We start from the raw sequence: 18,897 nt of genomic DNA, 5'->3' as shown, positions 1-18,897 counted from the left end.
TTCTTACCTGATTGATGTAAACCAACTGTTTATAGGAGGCATTTGTGAGATTACCTGCCCAGCAACAAGCCTCTACAGCTAGAAACTTTGCCAGCCAAGGATGATTGATCCTGCATAAGCCCTTGGGTCAATGTTAGGCCATTCAATGCCTTCCTAGAAATTTTTGAAAATGGAATCAGAAAAGTAGTCTTTTTAGATGCTTGAGGCTGTAACCTGTTTAATTTGCTGGCTGTTAGAAGTCATGTTTTCCACTAAAGGTAGAAGTCTTGTCTATATAAATAGAGTAGTTTTATATCAATTGAAGTCAAAGAGGACTTAGACACTGTTACATATTTTCCTATAAAACATGTATCAGTACACTTTAACATTTATGGCCTAACAGAAGCAAAGGTGAATCAAGACCCTTGACCTTTTAACTTCCAATGATATATGCATTGACCCAACTTGAGTCACCCATGCCTCTGGGCATTTGCTTGACCTTGACCAGCAACTGTATGCCTTTATAGCCATGTGCAAACATCCCTTCCCTGTCTCATTACCTGTTATTTTCTCTGCTACTATAGCTCCACGGCCAACAAGGTCCAACCTCCCTGAGACCTATGGTCCACCAGCTCTACCACTCTTTCATTGTCCATGACAGCCCTTGGGCCTCCCTTTCCTTCTTACCCTGGAATTCTTCTTACCCTTAATCTGAAATTCCATCGTCCATCATGCCTTACAGCCACGTGTTAAACCCCTGCCTCACTCTCTCTCCATCCTACTCACTCTGCCACTTCCCCAACATGGTTATAGCCTAATTCTTAGTCTACTAAGCACCTGTGGTCATGGGGGACCAGGAAAAAAAGGGCAGCCAAACTCACTAGTCTCCATTTTAAACTCATAACCACAAATCCCAAATGAACAATCAAAGGTTGTCCAATAATCCTTGTTTCATATTTACTTCTCTATATTCTCTAAAATGATTATTTCATCTGGTCTCCTCAAATGCCTAGTGTTCCCTCCCTGTGACCCTTCTCAATGATAATATTGCCTCTAACCCAGCTTCTTAAATGTGTTAAGATAAGCAGATTGCAGCCCCTCACCCTTCTCTCCAGACCACTCCAATGAGAATGCTCCCCTCTTGTCAAGGTTCACAGTGACCTCCCTATTGTGAAATTCAGTGCTCATCTTTCTGTCCCCATTGCCATCTCAATGGTTGTGCCCCATGTACCACTCCTTGAAACATTCTCTTCTCTTGGTGACAGTGATTCTATGCTCTTCTAGTTTTTCTTGATCTTACCAGCCACTTGTCTCCAGTCACAACCTCTTTTTTCTTTGCTTAACCTCTACATAATGGCATGACCTAGGGCTCTCCTCTGTGTATCCTCTCTTCCTAAGTGATCACATAGGGTCCCATAGCACGAAATGCCATCTGTCTCTCCATTAGTTGTATTTTCATCCCCAACTTCATATATCCAACTGCTCCAAACTCATATATCCAACTGCTTACTTGACATTTCCACTTGAATACTTGCCATGTTAAACTTTAAAGTCTAAAGCAGAACACTTGATTTTTTTTTAAATCTGTATTTTTCTTCTAGTATTTCCAATTATCAGTAAATTTCATAGCATATTGACCTTCCTTAACTGTAAACTGAAATGAATCATCTACTTCACCCCAGTCTCTATCGCATGACTTTATTTTATGTTTCTAATGCTTTTCACAACATGAAATTACATTGTTCTTTCATTTGTTTAATTCTTTATTATCTATCTCCCTCTACTAGAAAATATTCCTCAATAAGATCAGGGATACGTCTTATTCACTGCTTTCTTCCAAGTGTTTAGAAAAATGCTCAGTATATGGTAGACACTAGATAAATATTTGCTGAACAAATGAAAAAAACAAATAAAACACACAAGACATAAAACACACAAAAATGACCATATAAACACATTTAATTTAGAGGGAACTATGAAGATTTTCTGAGTCAGCATCTTTATCATTTAATACTAAACCATTAAAAAGATGAAATTTTAAACTCATTTCTCAATTGTCAAAACAAAACTGGGATACATTTTAGTCATATCAAGCAGGCCATAATTTGGCTAAGAAGCAAAACAAAATCTGTTTCCATTTTTGAATCACCAGCATTTGACAATATAAATCACTGTCTCTTGTACTCTGGAGCATGACTGACATCTAGGAATTATTAAACCCTTTGATGCTAAAAGGAAAGAAGTTGCTCTTACAAAATTACATCTAGTATTGAATCCAAATAAACATATGACAAACATATTTTTCCTCAGCTTTATCTCTAAACAATCAGGGAGTGAACAGCCAAAAACAGGATTTTAGCAGCAGGTTCTAAATGACTAGATGAGACATTTCCAAATAATTTTAAGGGACTGATTTTCTTCTGTTCTTATTTTCTGTTGTCCTCTCCATAACTCATATACATAAAACATTCACCCACTTTCAAAACAGTCTAGTTTTTACCAAAAAATTAAGATTTGATTGACATGAATATGTTATCTATGAACCATAAACCCATGCTTTATACCTCTGCACTGCATTGAATATTGAAAATGAACTATTAACTTCACCCAGCTGTCATTACCACAGCTCCACTTTTATTAAAGAGTTTCCCAAATTTGCTTTTAATTAAAAAGATGTTGGTTTAGTCACTTGAGCCAGATCTACAACATGATGAGACTCTAAACAGTTTACTTGTTTGCTCTTGCCCACTGTTTCTGAAAAGTTAGAGACAAGTAAACAAATAAGCCTAGTCTAACAGTAGCTTCTAGAATGCTTTCATCTCTAATCTTTGCAAACACATGCCCCCTCTTGATGATCTTAAAAATGTTCTATCACCCTAATGTAACATCTGTTTTATGAGAAACGTGGTCAATTTCCCACCATGTGGCTAAATTTGTTAAGGTATATTATATGTAATAAAATATACCGTTGTGACTAGGATTACAATCAAAATATTGTAACACTTTCTATCAACCACTAAGTTCCTTCCAGCCCTTTTGCCATTCCACCCCCCGTGCCTTACCCAGACACCAGCCACAAACACTGGTCTGCTTCCTGTCATTACCGTTTAGGTTTGCCTGCTCTAGAAAATCCTATAAATGAAATAACAGAGTACAGACTCTTCTATGTATCGTTTCTTTCACTCAGCAGGATATTTCTGAAGTTTACCCGAGTTTTTTATATCAGTAATTTGTCTGTTTTTCATTGCTAACCAGTATCCCATTGTATACATACATCATAATTTGTCCATCACCTGTTGGTGGATATTTGGTTGTTTCCAGTTTTTGCTATTATGACTGAAGCTGTTATGAAAATTCATTTACAAGTCTTTGTGTGGACATAAGTTTTTATTCTCTTGGGGAAAAAAAACCTAGAAGTGAAATCACTGGAGTCGTATGGTAAGGGTATGTTTAGCTTTACAAGAATCTGCCAAACAGTTCTATGTAAATGTACTATAAAATAGATTTATTTTTGCTCACCAGATTTATTTTTGCTTTGATTCATTTTGCTTTCCAAACTTTAATATTGAAATTTGCAGACTCTATAGACCCATTTCCTTTCTTTCTCCTACAAGATGTTAATATATTCTTCTCCATCTCCATGGAAATTCAGAGTGATGAAGCCATCGCACAGTGGGGTTAACCAGCAACTGTTATACAGAACTTTTTTTTTATATGAAATACTGAACAAATTAGAAGGAGGGTTCCCTTAACAGATCCCCCCATGTGGGTATGAAGAAAAAGTAATCTAGTGAGAAGGAGGTAACTCTTATAAGAGGGTTTATAGGAAGCATATTCTCCCATATAAGGTATTAGGGTTGAATTTTCTCAATGTCTTCCCTTCACAAATGCCAGAGATCCTGTTCTCTTGTTATAGCTTCATGAGGCTTGTCTCCAGGAGATAATGGTTAGAGGTTTCCACTAGACTAGCTTACTTCCTGTGGCTACATTCTAAGTAGGGTAAGGGGAGAAAACTGAGCTATCACTGAGCATTCACGTAACTCTTTCCCAGTGATCTGTCTGAACCAAGTCATACAGGAAAAGACACCCACAGTTTAAATAAATGTTCTGATTAAGTCCCATTTGGGGAATAAAGAACTATGCTGCATAAATAAATGCACATGTAATTCTTTTCCAGATTATCTTCTAATGCATGAGTGTAGGTAAAGCCTATTATGAATATAAGACATAATAGGCCACAGAAGTTTTATTGTCAAATAATCCTTGTCTCAAAGCCATTTACTTTAAAGGGTCTGTTTCCCCATCTCTTGAATCTGGACTGACCTGTGACTTGCCTTGATGAATAAAATGTGGCAGAAATGACAGTGTATGCTTTTGCTCTCTCCCTTGTTCTGTGTACTTTGCTACTGCCATGTGAACAGGCCCAAACTAGCTTGCTGGAAGGCAAGAGACACAGGGAGGAGAAATGAGCCATCCCACCTAAGGCCATCCTAGACCAGGCAGCTCCCAGAATATCCAGAAGTTGACCGGAGATACTCGATGAGCCCTATGGAGATCAATAGAACTTTCTAGCAAAAGCCAGTCCAATTGCCAACCGACTATATTATGAGCTAAATAAATGGTTGTTAGTTTAAGGCACCACATTTTTGGGATAGTCTGTTATGCAGCAAAAGCTAATTGATACATTGATCTGCAAGCCAGGAACAGCCTCAGGAGAAACTATACCTAAGGACACCTTGATCTTGGGCTTTTAGCACCAAGAACTGTGGAGGAAATGCATTTCTGTTGTTTAAGCCACACAGTTGGTGATTTCGTATAACAGATCTAGTTGACTAAAACATTGCCTGTGGAATAAATGTGTAATAAGTGTCCCAATTTTTTCCCCTGATTCTCAGTCTTATGATTCCTTTGCTAATCTTCAAAAATATTTTAAACACAAATCCGTATTTGTTGTGAAAATATATTTTTCTTAGTGGACTAAAGCTAACAAGTATAGTAAAAAAACAAGCCCTCTTAGGGAAAAGGAAGTTACCTCTTACACCCTCATAGGTGTCCCCAGGTCACTGGTCCTAATCCATTTCTTGCTACCTTGTTTAATTTCTCTAATCTAAGTAGTTCTCCCTACTCAGTTACTTAAGTTTTTGACTCATTGCTCTAAACAAGGATTTCATACATAAACTCATACACACATAAAGATACACATGTAGCTGCTGCTAACTCTGCTCTAATGAAGGTCAGGTGAAAAACACATGTGTCCTTTTCATACCTTCCCATTGTGAAAATGTCTAGATGTTTAAGCAGCTTTCTCCAGGCCCCCCAGGAGCAATCTCTCAGTTTCTATTAGATGAGGACTTTAAGGGCCATCTGGAAATGCTCAAAGAGCAGTTGTTGAGGATTCTCAGATAAGAGTTATTTCCAAGAGGAAAATCCCACATAGTCCCTGCTACTCTCAAAGGAATGAACCAGAGGTCATACTTGCTGGAAACAAGTGTGAGTCAGCCCCAGCGACCAAATCTGGCAAAATCACCCACGTGCCTCCTCGCTGCGTGTATCCACCTTCTGATTTCTTCCTGACTTGACACCTATGTCACAGCTTTCCTTTATATAAGAGAGGGCTTTCAAAACTTTGTTTACATAATTGAAGACAATGACTAAAAAAGATACATGTTGGCAAGGATGTGGAGAAATTCAAACTTTCATACTTGGCTAGTGGGAATGAAAAATGGTGCTGCTACTGTGGAAAACTGTTTTGCAATTCCTCAAAAAGTTAAACATAGAATTATTATATGGCCCAGCAATTCCACTCCTAGGTACAGACCCAAAACAATTGAAAAGAAGGACTCAAATCACATATGCGCACGTGCAGAGCAGCATTATTCACAACAGCCAAAAGATGAAAACAGCCCAAATCTCCATTAATGGGTGAATGGATAAACAAATTATGGTATGTACATACAATGGGCATTATTATTCAGCTATAAAAAGGAAAAATGTACTGACACATGCTACATAACATGAATGAATCTTTAAAACACTAACCTAGTGAAAGAAGCCAGACACAAAGGTCATGTGCTGTATGATTCCATTTACATGACCTATCCAAAATAGGTGAACCCATAGAGACAGAAAGCAGATTGCCAGTTGCCAGGCATTAGGAAAGGGGAAGTAGGGAGCAACTGCTTAATGAGTATGGGGTTTTCTTTGTGGGTGATGGAATTATTTTGTAACTGGATGGAGGTGGTAATTGCACAAGAGTGTGAATATACTAAATGACACTGGATTGCTCATGTTAAAATAGTAAATTTGGCCTATGTGAATGTCGTTTGATTTTTTTTGGAAAAGCAGAAGGAAGAAGAAATGACAAGGCGGGCAGGGCAGCCCTGGTGTGTCTGTAAGGCAGAACCCCGGGAATGGCAGAAATGAGTACCAGGAGATGCACCAGTGTTGGCGAATGTCGGTGGAGGGAGGAAGCAGAAACAGTGTAAACCCCTGAAAAAGGAGACTGTTCAATACAGGATGGTCACCCTAACAGAAGGGCAGCATCTGTACACAGTCTAGGATTCTCAGGAATATCGCTTTGTAAGTTCCCAGAGGGCAGAGCGCTGCTAAGCAACAGGAGGCCTTAAAGTGGGGACAACATGGCACCTGGAGGTCCTGAAGGCCAGTCCTTTGCAGACCCTCTCTTCCTTTACATTTGTACAGAAGAAAGAGCAAAGCACTAAAGAAGAGAAGAAAGGGGTAAATTAACTAGAAATTAGTTCAGAGCCTCATGAACATCCATGGGAAAGGAGAACGGCGATAAGCATACCGAGTATTTACAACAAGGTAGGTCTGATATATATACTAGCTCCTTATAAAAATCAAGGAAATAGGTGATATTGTGCTCATTTTCCAGATGGCAAAACTAAGGTCCTAGGCTTCAGAGCTTCCATTCTTCCTACCATACCATGTGGCATCCAGCCAGGTGAGTTGAGAAATGATCAAAGTCACCAGGAGCATCATCCGATTTTAAAGTTAACTTCTAAATGCTTAGGGATGTGGGTTTGGCTTTTGTTTTCTGCCTGCTCACTACAGGCTCTTTGACCTATCTCCAGTGAGGAAACATACTGCACCTTTCAAATTCTAGACCTGTGTACTCGAGGGGTATGAAAAACACAGCATTGCATCAGTTTTTTCTGCTAATTTTTGTAATAACATTGCCTGCTTCCCAGCTACCTGAATGTTCTGTAAAACCAGAGTCCTCCAGCTGTGCAGAAAGGGTCAGGACATCATGTCAGCACTTCCACCAGCAGTCACTGGAATCCGCCTCAAACTGCTCTCTTCCTGCTTGCATGACACCTGATTCCCAACATGCGTCACAAAAATATGGCCAGGAATGAAGCAGCTGATCTGTGAGGTGGTTCCGGCCCAAGGTCACTGGCTGGTCCCTCTACTGGGAGGGCTTATTTTAGTCCTCGGGCCTCAGTAAGCTGTCCTTCCCCACCTGAGAACGGCAAAGACAAGATGCCTTCTCCTATTTTCATTTCAGAGAAGTAAGGACTTTACAAAACAGTTACCACTGGCTTTCAATATTTCAATACCACTGAATTTCAATAAACAAAAATGTTTAAAAGATCAGGGAGCTACATTCAATTTGCTTATTTATTTTCCTCACTCTTACAGAAATGGACCGAACAAAACAAACACATCTGTTGCTGGGGGAAAACAAATCCACATTTCAGGTCTGGAATAGCAGGGCGCCCAATTCAACATGGGAAATTAGGGAACATAAAAGGGGACAAGATATTCTGTTCTTGGAATAAGTCCTTGCTGTCAGGTAGCATAAGAGCCCTTTGGAAATGATACATAAAAGCAATTTTAACATTACAATGACTTCAACAGTAGCAAACTCACAAGCTACCTATGAAAAGCCCCATCTAAGAAACTAAGAAATAGAAGAGCAGCAAATAAAATTTTCTCTATTGGACTGTCAGACCTTTCTAGTTTCTTCAAATCTTTTGAGAAACAAGCTGGAACAAATTACTTTGCTAATACAAACTTTTTTAAGTCTGTGTTGAAACATCTTTTTGGACTGGAAAACAGGACAAGCCTTAAACGTCTGCTGGACTAGGAAGCTGACTTGTTTTTCAAATATATCCCACTCTAAATTTATGGTTAATGCTGTTCTCCTCTAACATTTTATTTTTTTTAAGTTGAAAGATATTTTTTTACTGTGAACAACCATATTCCCACCACCTAGCTTTTTTGAAGATCTAACCCTTTACCCATCTCTGTATCCATCCATCAGCAATTTTTTAAAGCATTATTTCACAGAAAAAAATTCAAAGTTAGCGAGTTTAATACCTTTCCCCTCTAAACTCTTCTACCTCTGGCATTTTCACCTTTTTTTAATTGAAGGTTGTAACTTCAAAAGAGGAAGGAGGGAAAGGAAAAGAAGGGGAAGCTCACAATGCACCCAGTTTCAGGATCCAAGTTGAAGTAACTTTGAGATTCTGGCAAAGGACAGGGGTCTCCCTATGGAGACCAGGAATAACAGGATCTAGCAGAGGGCTGACTTTAGCAATTATTAGGGAAGTTATCTTACAAGAGTTACAGTTTTTGACCCACACCTTTCTTCTTTCTTCCAATCATCTTGGGGAAAAAGCCCAGTTGGCCATAAAGACCAAGAAGGAGAGCAACAGACAGTCACTTGAGAAATGGAAGATGGTGAGAAAGCCCTGCAGTTGGCAAAGGTGGGGAAATCTCTCTTCTGAAGGGGACATCCACGGGTGGTGAAGGTGTGTTGTTTTGGCAAGAGGAGTAAAGGACTAGAAAATCCTTCCTTTCCTTTGTGCTCCCTTCTTTCTCATCTCTCAATTCCTCCACAAATCAAGAAAGGAAGGAGAGCATTTGAGGCCATGGTGTGCCCACCCCTTCGGAATGCCTCAAACAGTAAAGAGTAAGCGACAGTGATGAAAAATGCATGGAAGGCCAGGGCCGGCCATTCAGTGACTAGGAAGAAGACTAGATTTTTCTCAGGGGTAGTCCAGGCTTGTTTATCAGGTAAGAGAAGATGAGAAAGCCATTGTGCAGAAAGTGTGCCCAGGAAAGAATGGTGTGTTCGTGCTAGAGCAGTCCCAGGGCATGGCTAAACGGGGCGAGATGTGTATAGCAGTAGCACTGGAGAGGGTCCCTGACCATGGTATTTCCAACATTCCCTTCATACAGTGTGACTTTAACACTCCTCCCACTAAGAGGTGGGTTTCTAAGTCTCCTCCCCTTGAAACTGGGCTGCTTTTGTGACTCACCTGTAACTAAATAATGTAAAGGCAATGATGCTGCATGACTTCCAAATTAAAGTCATTAAGTGGTGCTGCTGCCACCTTGTCAGCTGCAATAATCATGCCAGAGCCCGTGTAAGTGGCCCAGCTGACCTGAAGCCACCATCCTAAAAGGAAGCCTGCAGTTGCCCATGTGAAGAAATCCTGAAACTAAGTTAAGAGAGAGCAAGGTGAGCCAGCCACCATCCACTCCAGCCTTTTGCTCTTTCAGCTTCAAATGCCATCTGAATATAACTCTACGAGAGACCCCAAGCCAAAATTGCACAACAGAACCCACCCCAAGCCCCGACCCACAGAAAAAGGAAGAAGTGAAAAGGTGACAGCTGTTGTTTCAAGCCACTACATTTTGGAGTGATTTCTTAACAACAATAAATAACTAAAACAGACTCTGACATATAAACTGGATCATTTTACTTCACATACTACAAAATCCATGTCTTTGAACCTAGTATCTCTCTAACCACTAACTACAATTGTATTTAGTACTTCAGCCTTATCAGTTTACATGCAAGTACCCAAACTTTTCTAGAATCTTCTCCCCAACACATATTGCATACATATACAAGTATACTTTTTCCATTGCTTAAGATGTCCTCCTTTCCTCTTTAAAATCTTCCTACACTCTACTCTTCATTTAAGACCCAGTTTCTTCCAAAAAGTAACCATAGAATTTTATACCCCTGAAGGTTATCAGTGACATCTTAGATGCTAAACTCAATCACTTTAATCATAATTCATGCCTACAGGGTATTATGTTTAAAAACGCAAGCAGCAATGGCTCATTGAGGATAGATCAGCTTACTTTCTTTGGACAAAAAGCCTGTCTCATTCTTTACTAAATAGGGTTACCAAGCGGGAGGTTCAGCAGCACTGACAGAAAGTCTGATCTGAAAGGAATTAAGCCTCTTACCACAGTTTTTCTATGACATTCTTAAGTTGCACTAGTCAAATGTGGCTTTTCAGCACTTGAAATATGGCTAGTATGAACTGAGACTTGGTTGGGGTATAAAATATACACCAAACAAAAAAATGTAAAATCTCATCAATAATGTTTATTTTAATTAAATGGTGAAAGCTCAAATAACACCAGGCTAAATATATTATTAAAATTAATTTCAACTGTCATCTTGGATTCCAAGATTTTTGTTGTACCATGAAAAAGAGCTGCTATATATGATACTTAAGAGTTTAAAGTAGAAAGCTTAGGCAGCTACAACTTATTTCTTGTTACTTTTTAAATGAGGCTACAAGAAAATTTTAAATGGCATATGCTGCTCACCTGATATTTCTATGGGAATGCACTTTTGTGCTATACTGAATTATATATATATATATACACGTATTTCCCTAAAAAGTTTGGGAGAAGGATGTACTCCTAAAGGCAAAGGTAAAATTAAAAAGAATGGCTGAAAGAGATGAAAATAAAAAGTAAGAAAGTATACATTCTTGGAAATGCCTCTGGCAAGAATAATTGTCAATCATAAAATCCATACAATATTCTTGCCTCTATTTTCAGGGCAGTAAACTCATTACACATTACACATTACAATGTATACACTGTCTATTCTGTACACAATCAACATTTAATTACAACTATTTAAAATCATTCAGAAAGGAAGAAAGCATCCCCAGCATTAGATAACATTTTCAAAAGAGTAGTATATCTGAAGCTAGAAATACAAAGGGGAGGCTAATTACCTCTAAATCATTTTTCCTCTATATAAATATTTTCTATTTTAGGCGTTTATACCTGACACAGAAAAAAGCTAAGTTGAATGGGACATAAGCAAGATCTAAAACTCACCTTATGCCATTACAGGATTTAAAATATATTCTCAATGCCTAGTATGAATGTAATTAGCCTAAAAAATAATTTAGAACTAACATATAGTCTGAGCTGCTCACGGTGGGAATCATGTGGAAATTAAACAGATGTTCAAGACAAAACCAATAAAATTCAGGTTCCTGGGTCTAATTTATTTCCCCTTTAGAGTGTTTCCAATTTTGAGTATGAGAAGACATTATAAAAGAGTCAGATTTCAAATCAATCATAATAAAAGTCTCATAATTCAAGATACAAAAACAACTGGTTTCCCAATGCTGCTAGAGTAGAATGATGTTTTTATTTTGAGGAGAGGGTGGAGGGACAACCAGATGAACTCTCTCTTTGGGAGGACAGACTAATAATGCAAAGGTAACCGTCAAAAACCTGGTGGCATGTGGGGCACCAGATCTAGTCAGGTCCTATTAGATGTGGGAATGGACAAGAGGTCTACATACTGTATTAGCTGTCCCAGGACCTGATGCCATCCAAAGTATTTGTAAAATCAAAAGCATGGTATTTATACCACTTAATATAGAGGAATTTCTTCTCGGAACTTAATATATTTAACAAATAACTTCTAAGCTGGGTTTTTGGGGGGACAGTGGGGACTCCTAAATCAAGTGTTTATCTTCACCAAGCACATAATTCTTCATTTATAATACACCTGATGAAAAATGACCTATTTCTTATGAACAATACAACTATGATGCAGAGAAAGTGGGGAGTCAGAAAAATGTAATACAGACTAAAAAGCAGGTATCAGATCTATACTGATTTAAAGTCCCTAGAGAATTACCCAGCGCCAGCCCCCAACTCCGGTTTGCCTCCTCTGACATGGTTTATGAGTCATCCTTGGGGAGTAGTAAAATATAGTGCCCTTGACTAAAAATAGGAACATTCAATAATAAATCTATTTTCTTGACATTCTTGTGTCATCATTAAATACTGATGACTGGGAGAAGTGTGATTCTTACCCCCCTTCACAGAAGGGCCGGAAGAAAGTCAGCCATGGGCCCTGCCAGAAGATAATGGAGTGGATGACATGACATGCAAACACAGTGAAGAAAATACCATTGATTTTAAATCCCTGCAACTTGGAGTTCACTTCTCAGGTGTTCACCTATATACAGTAGAGTTACTGTATCTTTTTTCTGTAATCACCATAAAATGACTTCTTGTCCACTAAAGTAAGAAATGAAGCATAGTCCAAGTAGTTACTTATAACAACCCTTGGAAAGGAGGAAATTTGACTAAGGGGTCAGAAAGAACAATCTCTCATATTGACTAAGATTCTGGCCATTGAATAAAGCATTGGCATGTCATAGTTTAATAAAAAGGAATTGGCCATATAAAGATATTTCTGCTTCCCATCTCTGCATTTCTTTAAAGGTTTGTAAAATGGAACTTTAGAGGAGCCTTGGAAGAATTTATTTACATCAGTTCCACAGGTCATTCCCATAAAATAGAGGGTGAATTCCAGCTGACAGCATAGCTGTGATTTTTCACACCTGTGGGAATCTTCTTAGTATCTGCATAGGATTGAAAACACATCATACATTTTCTCCTCAGAAAGAATTGCAGACAACAGTAACTTAAATATATCTGATGCTTACTCAATGCAGGCCATACCATTATAGATGGCAAATAGGAAATCTGGTAAAAGGTGAAGTGTCCAACGTTGGTGGAATGAATAAACTCCAGTCTGGAAAATGCCAAGGGACTAATGCTCTGCTGCATAAAGGAAAATGACTGTAAATCTGTTTTGAGAGGCATTTTGGATGGGATATCAGTGTAAATGAGACTTGTTTGGGGTATAAAATATATCCCAAACAAAAAACTGTAGAGGTATTCATTTCACAGACTGAAAGTTCTAGAACCTCACAACTAGCAACTCATTATAACAATGTGCAGAACACTCACCAGGCAGCTCTGGGCCGCTGCAAATGATGTTGCTTTACCCAGCTCACAGCACCGTCTGTGAAACAAGCAGACACAGACCAGGGAAACATCGGTGTAAAGGACTTTTAGAGTTCTCATGAAAAGAAACAGTCCTTTGCACTTCAAAGTCAGGATCTATGATATTTTTAAAAATACATCAGAAAAATACATACATTAATAAATTAGTGACATGAATTTCTAAATGGACACCAAAGACACACAGTCAACCAATCAAAATATTACTGCTAGACCCAGCCTGCAGGATTTGTACACCCTCTCAACTAAGTTGCTGATCCACTATTTACCCTCTAAACTTATCAGAATAATTAAGTAGCAGTTGCACAATACAGCCATCTAAAATCTAGAAGTAAATATAATAATCTTCTCCTGATTAATAGTAAAATGTCTAGGTAAACTATAACAATAAAAAAACAATTTTCCCTTTCAAAGAAGAACAGTGCTGAATAGGAAAGAAAGATTTACAATGAATTGCATCTATCTACAAAAAGTCATTATTTTTGATAGGTGTTTTTCTATTTTCTTTGTTAACATATCAGTTATGTATATTCTGGATTTGACATTGGATTTCTGGTTTGGTTGAAATTTAGATTTCAATATCTTTCCAAGATGGGGTGGGGATTGGAGGGGGGTTCAAGTGGCATTAGAAACAGAGATGTAAGAGGAAGCCCATTTGCATTCGGAAAAAAGGTAGAGGCAGAAAAATTGGCAATAAACACTTGGGAAAATGATATCTCTAAAATTTGAATTAGGATGTTTTGAAGGTCACATCTGTGTATGAAGATATCTACTATAAGGTCCTAGGAAGGATGGTATATCCACACAATGCAAGACTATGCCATTAAAAAGACTATGTCCAAACTAGGCCTATATGGACAGATATGGAAAAATATTCCCAGGTCACAGTATTAATCTTTAAAAAACTTAAGCAGTATAGTAATATACTACATTATGATATGATTGATATGATATGATATGATCTATACTACATCATAGTTTTATGACCCCATTGTATTAAAAGGAACTTTACTAACCTATGTGTAAACACACAGATATGAACATTGTTACATGCAGAGAACATTTCTGAAAAGATAAGAAGAAATTCTGGAATGTGGCTGCCTTTGCAGAATTGTACAGAAGGGAGGTTAAAAAAAAAGGGGCTTTGCCTTTTAACCTAACATTTAACCATAATGAATATATTACCACAAGACCTATTATTTGTATAATTAAAATTGAAAAAGAAAGAATCCATTTCATCCCAAACTCTCTCTAGAAAGAAATATTCCAATCTAAAAATACAGAATTAGACAAGATACATTTAGACATCCAAGATACATCCAAGACAAAAATATAGAATTAGACAAGATCACATACATTTACTTTACTGATTTAGTGAATATTTACTATGACTCAGGCTGAGGCATGGATTGGCATCACTATATTTAAGTGCTGATAAAAACTCTAGAATCACTCAGGAGCTGGCATTCTAACTCAGGCACCCTGACCCATGTTTAGCCTCTATGGTACTGCCTCCTCCACAGCAGTTATTGTATTTTCAATATTACATTTATATTTGTAATGATGTACTAATACGAGACTATAAATTCAATGAAGACAGAATATGTATATGTATTGAAAACCATCATGAATGTCCCCAGCACATGGCATAGTGCCTGGCACATAGTAGGTACTCAATGAATCTTGGTTGAACGGTTAAATAATTAAATGGCTGGCCTATCGCTGGAAAGTTAAACTACATGATTATTTTATGCATTTTGGTGAAACAAGCTGATTTCCAAAAGCATTCATTCATTAGCGACTCTCTCATTTTGAGAAATCATTTGCTGTCTAAGTTTTCTTAACTAGAGACTTAAAAGACTGGACACACGTTGTCCTTTTCCTTCTAGAATTCCCCCTAGTGACTATCCAGCATAGAACTGACATGTTTGTTCCACAATCCTTTCTAATTCTGTGCATGGTGAGGATACAGCAACATCTGTGAAAGCCAATGCTGAAATATTTAGCTACAAAGAAGTGAAGCAGTTTAAACAGTCTGTCATTAACTATTTATCTACTGGCATGTGGTAGGCAAACTACTGTAACTAACATGGTGCTATTAGTCATATGTGAATCAAGGTCTCAACCTACTGTTTCATTCTAATACTATTATTCTAGGTGTTGAAGGGTATAAGTGGGGTATTTGGTAAAGGAGAGATTGTGCACAAGTATGTGTGTGTGTCTGTTACTGGTCTCTGGAAGTGTGTGTTAGATGTGTGTGTGTGTGTGTTTTGGTCTTTCAAAAGAGGAAAGATATTTTTCTATACTATAGAAGGAAACCTAAGTAATAGACAAAATTCCCAAGTCCCAAAACTCCACTAGTGCTGTATAAACAAAAGTTGTTTTTCATTCAACAAGAGTGCCAAGACTCTTCAATGGGGAAAGATAGGCTATGCAACAAGTGGTGCTGGGACAACTGGATATCCGCATGTGAAGAAATGAAGGTGGGCTCCTACCTTACACCATATACAAAAATAAGCTCAAAATGGATCAGAGATGTAAATATAAGAGCTAAAACTATAAAACTCTTAGGAGAAAATAAAACATAGAAGTAAATCTTTGTGACCCTGGGTTAGGCAATGATTTCATAGACACGACACCACACTAAAAGCACAACCAATGAAAGAAAAAATAAACTGGACATTCTCAAATTAAATTTATTTGGGCCTCAAAGATCACCATCAAGAACATGAAAAGACAGTCCACGTAATAGGAGATTTTTCCAAATCATTTATCTGGTAAGGGACTCATATCTAGAATATGTTAAGAATAATCTATAAATATATTACAACTCAACAATAAAAGACAAGTAACCCAACTTAAACGTGGATAAATGACCTAAATAGATATTTTTCAAAAAAGGTCTACAAATACATGAAGAGATGCTCAACAGTCAGAGACATGCAAATCAAAACAACAACATATTACTTGACATCCACTAGGATGACTATAATCAGAAGACAGATTATAACAAGTATTAATGAGAATTTGGAGGAATCAGACCCCTCATACATTGCTGGTAGGAATATAAAATGGCATGGCCACTTTGAAAAGCAGTCTGGCAGTTGCTCAAATGGTTAAACATAGAATTACCAAATGGCCCAGTAGTTCCACTCCTTAGGTATGTACCTAAGAGAAATGAAAACATACGTCCATATAAAAAAATCTCATGTATTTTTCATAGCAGCATTATTTCTAAGAGTCAAAAAGTGGAAATAATTCCAATGCCCACCAACTGATGAAATGGGTTATATTCATACAATGGATTATTATTTGGCAACAAAAAAAATGCAACATGGATAAACTCTAAAAAAAAAATTAAACTGAATGAAAGAAGCCAGTCACTGTAGACTACATACTATATGATTCCACATATATGAAACGTCCCGAATAGGCCAATCCACAGGGACAGCAGACTGGTGGTTGTATAGGACTGGAGAATCAAGGAGGATGAAGAATAGCTACTCATGGGTGTAGGATTTCTCACTGGGGTGAAAAAAATGTTCTGAGATTACTGTGAAGGCTGTGGCGATGCTTGCACAACTCTATGAATATACTAAAAACCATCAGACTGTACATTTTAAGTGGGTGAATTCTATAGTATATGAATATTTTACTAAAGCAGTTTGAGGAAAAGTTGCATTTCAGTTATTTTGCCAGTGAGTCGTAGCTGTCTTCTTTCATAAATAACAAAACACTTATGCACACTCTTCAAAAACACGCAGTTAATTGGTGAATACATTTTTAAAAGACTTACTAGTACAATTGTCCACAGGTTTCCTTGTGCTGGGAAATGCATACAATTGTATTTTACCCTCACTGAAGGAGATCACATGTATGAAGCTGCCTCCAAACTGTAAGAAAGTACCCACATCTTACTGCAAACCACCGCTAATGATTGAAGTGTTTGAGAACAAAGAGGAGCTTTAGACAAGAGGGAAGTTTCTATTTCTCAGTGGAGGGAAAAAACTTTCAAATATCTGAGGGTGACATTGCCAGGCCTCTGTCTGTGAATTTATATGGAACGCAGAAGGAAGAGTGTCTTCCCCAAGACATTCAATACTGAGATTTTTGTTTTCAAATGAAGAATAACTGGGCAAGGCTGAATCAAAACTCACTTCACTCTGATCTGCTGTTGACCATGGAAACTACTATTTTGCAAACAGAACAGAATGTTGGAGAAAAGTTATATCAGTGAGTGTGTGCAGTGAAACAAACCACCTCAAAACTCTGTGGCTTAAATCAGTACCTACTTTTGTTCGGATGCTGGTCTCAAGTTTGCCAGAATGCAAGGGGGCAGGCCCCATGTACAAGCACCTTTCAGGCCTTTTCTGTATCACATTTGCTGGTCAGCTGCTCAAGCCCAGATTCAAAGGATAGAGAAACAGTCCCATCCCTTAATCAGACATGGCACAGTGCAAGGGCCGGGGTGTAGGGCAGGAGAGACTCAGTGGACACTTTTACAATGTAGTACAGCACTATGTCTCAAGTAGAACACACTCCCATGTCTATGGATAGAGATTTTATAGTTTATTACAATTTATTATTAATGGTACAGATTATATGTAAAACGCAGGTATTTTATAATGGTACATGGTGAGATAATATACAGTGCATATACAGTAGCACTTAGCTTCATTTATGCAAACTGGTATCATTTTTTTATTGAACTAAAGCGTAGTATATCACTGTAATACAGTTCTTTATAGCTACTTACCATAGTAATTTTACCATATTACCAATTTTTTAATAGCTATATTTTATTTTTAAGCAAATATATTTAAGTGGAAAATAGGTAAAGGGTAAACAAAAATAAGTGAGAACATTTCAGATCTTGATCTAGAAAGTAAAAAAGTCTCCATATGGGTTTGCAGGTTAAAAAAAGGCCGCCTAAAGGACACTATGTCAGCCCAGATCATATCACATCACAACACCGAAAGTAATTGGATCTTAGAAGCACAATTCACCAATGTAAATACATTTGATATTTTTACATACAGTATTATATCACCTCAGAGTTTCTCAACAAACATTTATTGAGCCCCCCACTGTGTGCCAGACACTGTCCTGGCTCTGAGGACAGGACAGTGAACAAAACAAATATCCAGGCTTACAACGAGCACATACCCTCTAATTGTGTCAGCACACAGCCTCCTGCACTGCTCACGTATACTCATTCCTCTAGGCTGCAATAAAGGAGAGGCTGCCATGGGCCCGTCTGGCTACATGCATGCCTACATATCCCAGTGATGATCTTTTAAGGTTTGAGCTATTTAATATTTTAACAATGGGGGATTTCAAATCAATCTCTGGAACTCTAGCTTCTCTTGGAAATCTGGGAGATTTAGCAACATGGACCCAGAGTGCCACAGGTAAGACAGCCACAGATGAGAGGCCTGGGTCCTCCAGTTCCCATAGCCTCTACCTGCCTGATTCCTTCCACCTGATACACCCCTCAGCCATGTTCTCCTGCCCCCCACTCCACTGAGTTAGAGAGCCCTAAATTAAAGGCAGAGTCAGCAACACTGATAAGCATGGAAGGAAAGGGAATTCCACCTCCCTCTTCTGCCTTTTTTCCTTCACCGCCATGCAGTAAAGGTCCAACGAGAGAGAAATTTACCATTTGTTTGCCCCTCAGTAAGTCTAAAACTGCTAGCTTGAGAACCTGCTCTAAACTCTGCCAAGAAAAGTTACAGCTCCTGCATCTGTCATTACTGTGGCTAACTGGCTCTAAAATGTATAACTGGGGGCTCTTTATAG

The 18,897-nt window shown here is 38.1% G+C and overlaps 1 protein-coding gene across 11 annotated transcripts in view; it reads right to left on the bottom strand.

Annotated features, from left to right (window-relative positions):
• The window catches only part of PLCB4 (phospholipase C beta 4), a 399,190-nt gene that overhangs the window by 239,561 nt on the left and 140,732 nt on the right, over nt 1-18,897 (bottom strand). For 6 of the 11 annotated variants that reach the window (XM_037017483.2, XM_037017491.2, XM_037017486.2 and 3 more), the window contains one exon: nt 13,045-13,099. The exons of the other annotated variants lie outside the window; for them this stretch is intronic. The gene's annotated coding sequence lies outside the window, so the exon portion shown is untranslated. The remainder of the gene's footprint in view (nt 1-13,044; nt 13,100-18,897) is intronic. 11 annotated transcript variants of the gene reach the window in all.

This window comes from Manis javanica, chromosome 5, assembly GCF_040802235.1.
Source record: "Manis javanica isolate MJ-LG chromosome 5, MJ_LKY, whole genome shotgun sequence".
NCBI lineage: Eukaryota > Metazoa > Chordata > Mammalia > Pholidota > Manidae > Manis > Manis javanica.
The sequence above is the reverse complement of the archived record's forward strand: the minus strand, read 5'-3'. Positions and strand labels throughout refer to the sequence as shown.